The following is a 13,326-nucleotide window of genomic DNA, read 5'->3' as shown; positions in this document are numbered from 1 at the left end:
ATACAATAATTGTCTATTCTTCTTCTCCTTCTTCTTGCTCGTCTTCGTCTTCGTCTTCGTCTTCGCCTTCGCCTTCAAGGTCATCGGCTAGTTGCATAGATTGGGAACTAGCCGAACCCGAACCGGAAGCGGAGGTTCCTTCTTCGTTGTCGTTGTGGTCGTAAGAACGGTCTTGTGAGCGATTTTCCGTATCCAACCAATCTTTGAAACACACGCACATTTCTAGTGTTTCGGGTTTTAGACTTGTTCTTCTATCGTCTAAAACCCTTCCGGATGCGCTGAAAGCTCGTTCGGAGGCGACGGAGGAAACTTGGATAGCAAGAATGTCTCGTGCCATTGCCGCCAAAGTTGGATGCTTCGAGCTTTGTTGTTTCCACCATGCAAGGAGGTCGAGGCTGTTTATCTCATCGTCGTCCATGCCTTTGGTGAAGTCGTAACTCAGGTACATCTGCAACTCCGAGACGTCGCTTTGCGTTCTCCTGATTGATGAATCACCTGAAAACCTTGAAATCAAGTTAGTAGCTTGTGAAAATAAATGTTTGGCCTTCTTACTTACGTTTTTGGATGGTTGGGAAGGCCCTGAGCGAGGAACGGTGCTATATTTGGCTTCATAGACTCTATATAAAGCAAAAAACTGATCCTTCACATTAGTCTTATAGTTTTCTACATCATCGTCAAGAAACATGCATTGAAAGTAAATGTCAACTAACATAAATGTGTTTTCATACTTTTGCCTAGGATCTAATATGGAAGCAAAAATATAAATCAAAGGAATCTCACTATAATATTTACGCCACTTTTTTTCCATTGCTGGAAGATACTGATCATAATCACTTTGATGGCGATGATCAGCGAAAAGTTGGGCGAGTAAGCATGCATTAGAAAGAAAGTTTTGAGCACAAGGATTGTAAACAGTAGAAAAACAATACGTCATGTTATATAATAACTGTAAAAATTGCATATATCTTTCACAGTTATTCCAATCATCATCATACAAAGCATTTTGTGGAAATTTTTGGTTGTAAAATAATGTTAACGGGCCCTTGTACTCAATTGCCTTTGTTAACATGTCATAGGTGGAATTCCACCTAGTTGGGCAATCGGTTCTAATTTTTATTACCCTTATCTTTTTGTTGTTTTAGAAAACTCTTCCATTCTTGGTATCTCATGTTAGAGCTATTAATAGACATAATAGCATCTCTGATTTTGCTGTAGTATGGGCCAATTGCCCGAACTCCATCCTGTACACATAAGTTAAGTACATGGCAAACACATCTAGTATGAAGAGCTTCACCGTCTAATAGTACATCGGTTAAGTTTTGTTTGATAAGATTAGCTGTGTATGTCATAGAGGTTGCATTATCAAAAGTCATAGACATCATTTTATCTCGAAGGTTGTATTCGTCTATTGCTTGCATTAAATGGTGAGCAATGTTAATGCCGATGTGTGGGTATTCCAGCATTTTGAAATGTATTATTCTTTTTTGTAACATCCATTGATCATCTACCCAATGGCAAGTCACACATAAATAGTGATATTTATAACCACTATCCCAAGAATCGGCTGTTAAAGATACTCTACAGTTAAGGTTACTCAATTCGGCTTGTAACCGAACTTTGTACTCTAGGAAATTTTTCATTGCGGCGGAACGAACGGTTTTCCTAGAGATTCTTTTATGTTGGGGTTGTAGTGCTTTGTTAATGTAGGTGTTGAATGCGTCACTTTCCGAGAAAAGAAAAGGTTGTTCGGCGTGTACTATCATTTTTCCTAATTCATCCCTATCCCTCTCATAGTTGTATGTAAAGCCGTATGGATGGAATTGGGAAATTTTGGGCTGGGTTGGATCACTAGCTGGTTTTGCACAAGCTTTCATGTGTCTAGATAAGTGTCCCGTCCCGTTTTTGGTAACTGTCGTGAATACTCTATTACATGTTTTACATTTTGCCCATTGTTCACCATCTTTACTTAGGACAAAATAACGCCATACCTCACTCCTTCGGTTTTTCAAAAGTAGCATCTCAGTTTCGGTTAACCATTCATGATGTGTGTGATGGTTAGTAGTGGGACTAGTGGGAGTGGCAGTAGAAGGGGTAGAACCGGAGGGAATTCGGGTACTTTCTTGGCTACCTTGGCTAGAACAATAGTTTTGTTGATCACCGATATAATTAGGTGGAAATTGGTATGGTGGTAGTGGAAATTGGTTTAGTGGTGGTGCTGGAAATCCCGACGTATTATATGGCTCATAGCCCGGGGGGAAGTAAATGGGGTCATTGGTTTGACTCGTAATTTGGGGGCTCGTTGTATTTGGTGGTTCCCTAGAACTACTACTACGGATAAGTCGGCCTTTCCCCCTAGACCTAGATGATGGGTTGTTCGATGCCATAATTAACAATTAATTTTTTAATAAAAAGTGTTTAACTATAATAATAATAATTAATAACAACAATTTTAACAATAAAAATATCAATAATATTAATTAATAAAAACAACTATAACAATAACAATAACAACAAAAATAAATAATAACAACAATTATAACAATAATAATAATTAATAACAACAATTATAACAACAACAATAACAATTAACAACAATAATAATTAAACAAGATTATTCTAATAATAACAATAAAACAATAATAAATTTAAGATTAGTTTAGATCTTACAACCGTGCTTCAACGCTCCACTAATTACGATTACGAACTTTTTAATTTTTTCCGATATTAGGAAAATAATGAGAGAATTTAAGAGAATAATTAGAGAATTTAAGAAAATAAGGATTATTAGAGATTTAGAGAATATAAGAGATAAGAAGAAGAGATTGTGATTTTGTGATTTGGGAATGAAATGGAGGTAAGTATTTATAGAATTTTTGGGGAGCAAATTGGCAAAAAACTAGCCGTTTTTTAGCTGTTTTTTTGGCTTATTAAGGAGCTAGAATAAACGGTAACATTACCGTTGGCCCGCGGGCCGTGCCTGCGGGCCGGCACGACGGGCCAGCACGGCGGGCCATGCCCGTGCTCGTGCCGGGCCGTGCCTGGGAATTCTCAACCCTGTCCGTGGCACGGCCCGTGGCACGGGAGTTGAACTTCGTGCCGTGCCGTGCTTGAATTCGGGTCGTGCCGGGCTGCGCCGAACGGCGGGTCGTGCCGGGCTGCGCCGAACGGCGGGCCGTGCCGGGCGGCACGCGGGCCAACCCGGCCCGTGCCCAGGTTTAGTTGCTGGCAGTCCTTCGTGGTTTGGCTATCGCTTGGAATGGGGGTTCACCGTAAAGTCCAAGTGCACATTGATTCGGAAGTAGTAATTCATTTGTTGGTGGATCCTACTCCATCCAACTCTCCTTTTATTCATTTAATTCGAAAGTGCAAGTCCTTGATCATGCGAGATGGTTGGGAAATCACTATTAGACATTGTTACAGAAAAGCTAATAAAGCCGCAGATTGGTTGGCTAATTATGGTGCTATCACATAACAGAATTTGGTTCTCTTTGAGACGGTTCCGGTGGATCTTTGGAGAAATTGAGTATCCTAGGATGATACCGGAGAATTATTCCTAGTTTGCTTTGTTAGAGTAGTTGTCTTTTAGTTTTGTTTTCTTTCTTTCTTTCTGTTTGGCTTTCGTTTTTTCTGATACCGGAGAATTATTAATATGACTTTGTTAATTATAATGCTTTCTTTTGGGGCTTGCCCCTCGGGCTTCACTAAAAAAAAAAATCAACATGTAAATAGAAGTATTGTTGTCCCACATTAAAAAAAAAAAAAAAAAAAAAAAAAAAAAAAAAAAAAAAAACCGTGAAAATTGTGTTTATTTTGTAAGCCTAAAGGAGTATTCTCCTTTTTGTCATATGATTTTGAGATGAAACCTCTTTGGACTAACTTTGGTATATATGGCAGAAGCATAGTTTTTAAATGTCTAGTTTGAATCTCATCTCATGAAAGTGTATTGCAAATAAAAGTAAATGGAGAAAGTATCAAACTTCTTTTCATCCTACCAAAAGTCCAAATACTCCCTTTTTGAATTAGTCAGGGGATTCTGTACATACCCTTACTATATGAGCATCATACATACCCGAGTATGTTGGTCATTTTCTGTGAAACTTTAAATTTAATTGGTACTGTATACTTTAAGAAAAATATTATGACATTTATACCATTAGAAGTTATTATATTAGTATAGTATCATTACACTATCTAATGGTACTATTTATTAAGGAAAATGCTATATGTAGCCCTAAGGGTTATGTAAAAGACGCTAAAAGAAGAAAGTTTTAATGTAATATATTTATTAATTATACTGATTTGCGTGTGATTTTATCATGCATTCCTAAATTTATACCAAAAAAGGAAATATATTAGCGAGACTTTATCATAACTTATTCGGTTATTCCCATACCATCTTTACTAACACATAACATTATCATGGTATTTGTTTTATGGAACAGCCCAAATATGTACTAAGATTTAGCGGAATTCATCATCACTAATTCCCATACCATCTTGAATTTCCAAACTTTACATTATGAAATACCAATTAATTTTTTAATTCGTTATTAGCAGGCAAATTTCTTTACAAGATGGAAACAACTAGCCAACCAGATGGTTATGTACAAGCAAAGTTTGATCTAATAGAAAAGATTGTACCTTTTAACTTTGAGATTGGAGGGTCCAATCCTTTACCCTTCCCCCTTATTTTTAAAGTGTAAAAAAAAAAAAAAAAAAAAGGAATATGTTGGAAAGAAAATAGTTTTAATTTAAGGAGGTAAGAAAAGGATAAAGGTTCTTTGACTTCTTTCCCTGTCTATGGGCGGCATCCCATGCATGGACCCCACTATTTGGGGTTAAAAAAAAAAATCGAATTATCTTTCTCCGTCCTTTTATTTTTGCCCCATTGGCATGTTTTGGGTCAACCTTTGAAAACTTTGACCATAAATTATTGTTAATCTATAAAATATAATATAGTCATGAGTGATCTTTTTAGATTCGTCTCATTGTACATTTTATTAATATCACGTTTTATAATTTTTACGTGTAAAGAAATAAAGATATAGACGTTTTAAGACGCGTCTAGGAGACCGTACACAGTCAAATGGGGCAAAAAAAATAGGGACATAGGGAGTAATATCAACACACTAACATAGTCAATGAGCTAAATCAATTCAAGTCTTATTTTACACAACCTTAAGGCTCAAATGGCTCATAATCAGCTGATAACATTGAGCTAGATGAACTTACTCAAATTATGGAGTAGTCACTAGACTCACTAATACTATTTGGATATGTAAAACTACATACTACTATAGCTGTAAGAAAAATTGAGTACCATACTTAATAAAGCTTACACATATTTTTTCAAATGGAACTTATTATATAGTGGTATAACCGTATAAATCATTAATTTTTTTCTTATTAATTGTTGTATATATTACATAATGGTATATATACTACACTAGAAGAAGTGATGGTACAACCAAATACATAATTTCTTACAACATGATACACCAATTCATAACACCAATAAAGGCTATAATATTGCTGTTTGGGTCCAATTTAGTCCAATTGGGCTTAGGCATTAAATGATCCAATTAAAAGCCCAAGGTCAAGGTTCATCTCTCCAATTGTGCTAAAGTCAAAGATCAGTCCTCAAGGCAAGCCAATTGGGCTAAGGCCCAACTTCTCCATGTATGCAGAGGTATAAAAGCCATCAATATTACATTTGTACATTCATTCAATAAAAGCCTCAAGCAATTAATTCTCTTGCATAGTGTTCTCTTTCTACGCACTGTACTGACTTTAGCATCGGAGGGGCCTTCCTCGGCAACACCCCCGAGGCTAGTTTACGTATGTTTACTGTGCAGGAAACCTTCGGCCCAACATTACTTGGATCGAATCTAGTCTTCTCCACTTCATCGGACCTTCGACAAGGTCCCATTGTTTTCACCCGAAACAATTTGGCGCCGTCTGTGGGGAAGACTTTCAAAAATCTTTAAGCCAAATTTCTAACCAAGATCATCTTGTAATTATCTTAGTAGCAATGGCTAAGAATCGCAAGAGCAAAGGCCTCCGTCAAGGAGCGGGCGAAAAGCCTAAAACCCCTACACCATCACCCTCGCCGGACCGGAACTCTCCCAAGGGTGCCAGCTCGGGGGGAGGATCATACAGGGAGGATTCCCTTTCTCCCGTAATTCATAACTCTCATCATAGGCCGAGTCACTCTCGGTCTAGCAGGGGTGAGTCCGATCATAGGACACATTCAGTGCCCCAAAGCCAACCATCGATTGTGCGCCCTCATTCCCATACTCGGCCGAGGACCCCTTTGACGGGGCCCAGCTCGGAGGAGGTGGCAAGAGCGCTGGCAGTGCTCATGGAGGCAATGAGGGCACAAAATATGCCACCACCTCGTGATCGAAATCCTCCGCATACCCGGCATCAACGGAGGAAGCTAGACCATGATGGTGGGAAGCTTCCTTCCTTCCGGGAACTGGAAGAGTGGGAAGAGGATACCTGGAAAAATGAAAAAGGGAGGAAAAAGAACCCTCAATTTTTCAAAGGATCCTCATCCTCCCGACCAGAAACGCATAAGAGCAGCAGCTCAGCTTCTCGGCCAGAATCTACTCACCGAGAACCTGAGACTATTCGCCGAAGCGTCCTCGACCGACTCGGCGGCAGGGAACCGAGCGTGCACAGTCGCCTCTCGTTCCCTGCGGCCGAGGCCCAGACTTCCCAGCCAGGGACGAAAACCACTCCTACCTCTCTAAGAGGGTGGAGCGCGGTCCCTTCGGCCAGGAACAAGGGCAAGGCCGTTATGCTACCCGCCAGTTCGCCATTCGAGCAATGGATACTGGAAGAGCACGTGCCCGCGGTTAAAATACCGTCGCACATCACATATGACGGGACCTCGGATCCGAAGGACCACGTGGCCTCGTATGAGACTCATATGCATCTTTGCCCCAGATCCGAAGCGACTTGGTGCAAATATTTCCCAACCACTCTCAAGGGGGTCGCGCAAGCGTGGATCTCCAAGGGAGTAAAGCAAGGCTCCATAACAGGGTGGGATGATCTGTCCTCCAAATTTAGGAGCAAGTTTTCCACGGCAAACCGCCGAGAGAAGACTACTGCAGAACTCATGAGTCTGCAACAGGGGGAAACCGAAAGCCTCCGAGACTATCTGACCCGTTTCAGTAACGAGTCATCCAGCGTCTCTCAGCTGGACCAGGGGCTAGCCGTTTTTGCAATGCAGAATGGCCTTCAGCCCGGGAAGTTCCTAGACTTCATGGTCATGCATACCCCGCAGACCTTGGAGGAAGCTCTGAATGCCTCGGATAAGTTCATCCGAGCCGAAGAATGGAACAAAGCGAAAACCCAACCTCAATTCGGGGGAGGGAAACAAAGACAAATACCCTTGTCTGAAGGCCAAGGCCATAAGGCAAAGGGAAAGTCAAAGGCTTCGGAGCAATCTTCGGCCAGCGACCCAAAGAAGGAAAAATCTGCCTCATACACAGGCAGATACGAGTCCTACACTCCGCTCTCTCTTCCACGCGCCAAAATTTACAGCGTGACGAAGGAGGAGCAGAGTTACCGAAAGCCGAGACCACTCCCAGAGTGGTATCAGCGAAAAAATAAAAATCAGTGGTGCGAGTTCCACGAGTCTCCGGGACACAACACTGAGGAGTGTATCCAACTGAAGGATTAGATAGAGGACATGGTCCGGAAGGGATACTTGAAAAAATACATCGAGGATCACCGCGAGAAAAAAGAGTCCGAGAAGTCAGCAAAGGACTCTCGGCAAGACCTCGACTTCCCCCGGAAAAACAGTAAAAAGCCGGAGGGGAAATTCTCTCCGATCAATGTTATCTCGGGAGGAATATGCTCTCGGAGGGAGCACAAGCGACACCTTAGGGCTTTGACTCACCAGGTGAACAACGCTGACATTCAGTCTCCACAATCGCCGGTGCCGAACATGACGTTCACAGCCGCCGACTGCCGGGGGATAACGTTCCCTCACTAGGATCCGTTGGTGATCATCGCCACGGTGGCCAACCACGACGTCAGTAAGGTCCTTGTTGACGGTGGCAGCGGAGCAAACATTCTGTTCCGAAAGGCCTACAATCAAATCAAGCTGAAGCCCAAGCACCTTACGCCGGTACCCTACCCGGTATCCGGGTTCAACGGGGCTTCAACTTATCCAGATGGGAAGGTGACACTTCCTATCACCATCGGCTGCGATGAGGCAGCCAGGAACGTCATGATTGAATTTTTGGTCATTGACGCTCCTTCAGTGTACAACGTGATTTTGGGGAGACCCATAATTCATGAGATCCAAGGGGTCGTCTCAACTTATCATCAGCTGATGATTTACGTCTTAGACGCTGGCTTCCCCGAAAGGATACAGGGCAACCAAAAGGACGCCCGAAGGTGCAACTACCTCAAGCCATCCAGTAGTCGCCCAGATGACAACAAGGATGAGGAGGAGAAAGAAAAAGAAAGAGAGCCAAGCACAAAAAAGCCGAAAGTCCTAAGTGCTTCGGCCCAAGGATCTGTACCCAGAGGTAAAGGGCTCGAAAGGGAAAAGGCTAGCTCTTCAGCTGAACAGCAAGACTCAGAGAGCCAGCCGAAGAACAAAAAGACTGGGACACCTGATGACATAGGCAGCAGGCCAGATTATGAAGAGTCCAGTCCATCAGCAATGGACATGGACCAACAGACTGAAACAGTTGAGTTGGCCGAAGGAGACGTTGAGAAATGTGTAACAATCGGGATGGACCTTGATCCGAACACCCGTTGTGAACTTATTCAGCTCCTTCAGGACAACAGAGATGTGTTTGCTTTCTCGGCAGCTGATATGCCCGGGATAAGTCCAGACCTCATCTCCCATAAGCTTAATGTTGACCCAACGTGTCGACTAGTTAAGCAAAAGAAGCGGAATTACTCCGCTAATAAGAACCGAGACATCGCAGCCGAGGTCAAAAAATTGCTGGAGGCAGGCTTCATCGAGCCTTGCCAATATCCAGAATGGCTGGCAAATGTGGTGATGGTTCAGAAGGCCAATGGTACCTGGAGGATGTGCGTTGACTTCACGGACCTAAATAAGGCTTGTCCGAAGGATTTTTATCCCTTGCCGAGGATCGATCAGCTAGTCGATTCGACAAGTGGCCATGCCTTGCTTAGTTTAGTGGACGCATTCTCGGGGTATCATCAGATCTTCATGCACCCCGACGATCGAGCAAAGACGGCATTCGTCACGAACGCTGGGGTGTACAATTACAAAATGATGCCCTTCGGATTGAAAAATGCGGGGGCAACCTATCAAAGGCTGGTGGATCAAGTTTTTGCCGATCAAAAGGGCCGCAACATGGAAGTCTATGTCGACGATTCGATCGTCAAAAGCAAAAAATCTGAGGACCATGTTAAGGACCTGGCGGAAACTTTCGTCACCTTAAGAAAGCATCAAATGAAATTGAATCCGAAGAAGTGTGTCTTCGGCGTGAAGTCAGGGAAATTCCTTGGGTTCATAGTCAGCAAAAGGGGGATTGATGCCAATCCCTCCAAAGTCAAAGCAGCGCTCGACCTTCCTGAGCCGAAAACAAAGCGGGATGTTCAGCGGCTCACCGGAAGAATGGCAGCCCTCTCGAGGTTCATTTCCAGAGCTTCGGATAAGGGGTTACCTTTCTTCAAAGCCCTGAAACTCCCGAAAACAAAAGAGCTCGTTTGGGAGGAAGAGCAAAAAGACGCCTTTAAACAGCTTCGGGAGCATTTGGCTCAACTCCCAACGCTGGCTAGCCCAGCAGAAGGAGAAACTTTGTACCTGTATGTGGCCGTTAGCCCAGCCACCATCAGTGCAGTACTGCTGAAGGAAGAAAGTAAAAGTCAGCAACCGATCTACTTTGTCAGTCATACACTGACGGATGCCGAGACTCGCTACCCTCTACTCGAGAAAGTCGCTTTCGCGGTAGTAGTAGCTGCTCGGAAGCTGAGGCCCTATTTTGATTTCCATCAGATAGTGGTCTTAACTGATCAGCCGTTGGAAAAAGTTCTCGGCAAGGTTGAAAAATCTGGTAGGCTAGCCAAGTGGGCTTTTGAGCTCACCGAATTCAGCATCAGCTACCGTCCGAGGGCTGCCATTAAGGCTCAAGCTCTAGCGGATTTCTTGGCCGAATGCTCATACCAAGAAGCGCTAGACAATGAAAAGAAAGCCTGGACCGTGTTTACGGACGGATCTTCCACCGAAAACGGTTTGGGGGCAGGAGTAGTGATAACTTCTCACCCGAAGGCAAATCCTTTGAGTATGCACTAAAATTTTCTTTTAAGGCCTCGAACAACGAAGCCGAATATGAGGCAGCAATCGCCGGCCTAGAATTGTGCATCTCCCTGGAAGCCGATCATGTCTGCCTGAAAACAGACTCTCAGCTAGTTGCATATCAGATTAGCGGCAGCTACGAGGCCAAAGAGCCCTCCATGATAGCTTATCTTGCCAAGACCAAGTCAGTTATTGCAGAGCTGAAAACTTTTGAGGTTCAGCTGATCCCAAGGGGTCAGAATACTCAAGCCGATGCACTCTCCAAACTTGCCAGTTCAACTCTTACCGAGCTGAACAGATCTGTATATGTAGAAGTGCGTCGAGAGAGAAGTGTCGACGAAGCACCTGAAGTGTGCTGCGCTGACCCAGAGCCTAGTTGGATGGACCCCATCCTAGCTTTCAAGCTTCGGGGAGAAACTCCCGAAGATAAAGCTTTGGCCTCCAAGATGAAGAGAACCAGCTCAAGGTTCATTGTCTTCAGGGGGGAACTTCTGAAAAAGTCCTTCTCAGCCCCATTGCTGAAATGCGTGGGACCAACAGATGCAGATTATATCCTACGGGAGATTCACCTCGGCATCTGTGGGAACCACATTGGGGGAAGGACCTTAGCCCACAAGACATTGAGGGCTGGATATTACTGGCCACCATGATCGCAGATGCTAAGGAGTTGGTCCGGAAATGCGAAAAATGTCAAAAATACGCTCCAGTTATCCACCAGCCAGCAAGGGATCTTCAGCCGATCCTTAATCCACTCCCGTTTGCCCAATGGGGACTGGATATACTAGGACCATTTCCAGAGGCTGTGTACCAGAAAAAACGGCTGATAGTTGGTGTTGACTACTTCAGTAAATGGATCGAGGCTGAAGCAGCTTCGAACATTACAGAGCAAACTGTCAGAAAATTTATCTGGCAGAATATCATTACTCGTTTTGGCATCCCGAGAGTATTTGTCTTCGATCATGGGAGGCAATTTGATAACTTACCATTGAAGCGGTATACAGATCAGTTCGGCATCAAACTGGCATATTCAGCGGTATGCCACCCGCAAAGTAACGGACAAGCCGAAGCTGCAAATAAACAGATCCTAAATGCCCTCAAGAAGAGGGTGGAAGATCAAAAGTCCAAGTGGCTGGAGGAGCTCCCTGGAACCCTTTGGTCCCTTCGGACAACTGAAAAAGAGGCAACGGGCTATTCACCTTTTGAACTGGTGTATGGTGCCGAAGCCGTTCTTCCAGTTGAAATTGGCTCTGAGAGCCTACGAGTGCACCACTTCTCGGCTGAGAATGAGCGACTGATGAGGGAATCTCTCGATTTCCTCGACGAAGTAAGAGACTCAGCCCGAGACAGAATGGCCGCTTATAAGCAGAGAATCAGCAAATTTTATAACCGAAGGGTCCATGCAAGGCCTCTTAAAATTGGAGACCTTGTCCTTCGAAATGCTGCTGCAGTTCAGAAAGGCCGAATCCATGGGAAACTCTCAGTTGCATGGGAAGGGCCTTATGAAATCTGTGATGAGCTTCAGCCAGGGACATACCGACTTCGGCAGTTGGATGGAACTGAGTTGAAAAATCACTGGAACGCTGATGTACTGAAAAAATATCATGTGTAAACCCTTCGGGGCAGGACAATCTTTGTAAGTACATTTTGAACTAATGAAAGGCCTTGGAGCCACCATTTATATAAATATTTGCAACTTTTTATCCTTTCAAAGTTTTCTCGGTTCTATCTACTCTTTAAGGGTTTTTTTATTCAGCCTCGTCTGAAACCTTCGCCTTCGGGTAACTGGGTTTCAGATTGCTGACAAAACTCGTCTTTTTAAAGAACACTGGTCTTTCAGCTGAAGTCAAACTTTAGTAAGACTTGTTCTCCAAAGACATGAGTCCATGGACAATTCTGGGATATTGCCTTAACTGAGCCTTGTATCCCAGAAAGCCATTATCCGAAACATTGCCTTCAGTTGGCCCTGTGTTTCGGATATCCATTTTTCAATGATAGACAGAAAATCAAGGATAACAGCAACAGTTGGAAATTGTTTATTCAGCCTCGTCTGAAACCTTCGCCTTCGGGTAACTGGGTTTCTGATTGCTTGCAAACTCGTCTTTTTAAAGAACTCTAGTCTTTCAGCTGAAGTCAAGTTTCAGTAAGATTTGTTCTCCAAAGGCATGAGTCCATGGACAATTCTGGGATATTGCCTATCCCATAAAGCCATTATCCGAAGCATTGCCTTCAGTTGGCCCTGTGTTTCGAATACCCATTTTTAAGAAATAAAGAAATTGTTTATTCAGCTGAAGCCATACTTCAATTTCTGGGGGGGGGCAAGAAGCACTACCAGTGCAAGTTTATGTTCAGCAGAATTGAAGAAACAGTAAAGCACTCAAAAACAAAGCAACTGAAGAAAAGAACATCAAATTAATAATTTATGCTCAGAAATTGAGCTACAAGTTCAAATAAGTTAAGAAACTATATCGGCAGCCGCCCACAAGCGGAAAATAACAGCTGCCGAAATACGTACAGAAGCAAAAAAAAATAAACTGTTTTGTACGACAAGGCAAGCTGAAGCAAAAAACAAAAAAGGCAAAAATTCAGAAAGCGGCAAGTCTAAAGTTGAGCGCATGATGAACCGCAAGATTCTGAAGACGACTGCCCGAGTTCCTATGCTTCAGCCCGAGGATCAGACTGGTCAGCATTGTTGGGCCCCATGGTGGTCTCAGCCCCAGCAGCAGAAGAAGCAGGCTTTGCACTCTGCCGAGCCTCCCTTTCCCTCTGTTCAGCCTCCAACTCCATTCTCTCAGCTTCTTCTTCGGCTTCCTCAGCCTTAAGGATTTCAGCTTCGACTGGAGTTGCATACTTCATATGAGGGTCTTCGGGATTCTGGATCGGCTCAGCATGAAGGCAGACTCTTCGGCACACTCTGAACCCGTTTCTGAAACCCATTTCATATTCTTCCTGGGTATAGACACGGACTTTGAGTAGAGCCTCAGCATCAGCCAACTTCTTCTGGGTCTCCTCCAAGTCCTCCTTGGATTTCTTCA

Source organism: Chenopodium quinoa, unplaced genomic scaffold (assembly GCF_001683475.1).
Source record: "Chenopodium quinoa cultivar QQ74 unplaced genomic scaffold, ASM168347v1, whole genome shotgun sequence".
Lineage (NCBI taxonomy): Eukaryota > Viridiplantae > Streptophyta > Magnoliopsida > Caryophyllales > Amaranthaceae > Chenopodium > Chenopodium quinoa.
The sequence above is the reverse complement of the archived record's forward strand: the minus strand, read 5'-3'. Positions refer to the sequence as shown.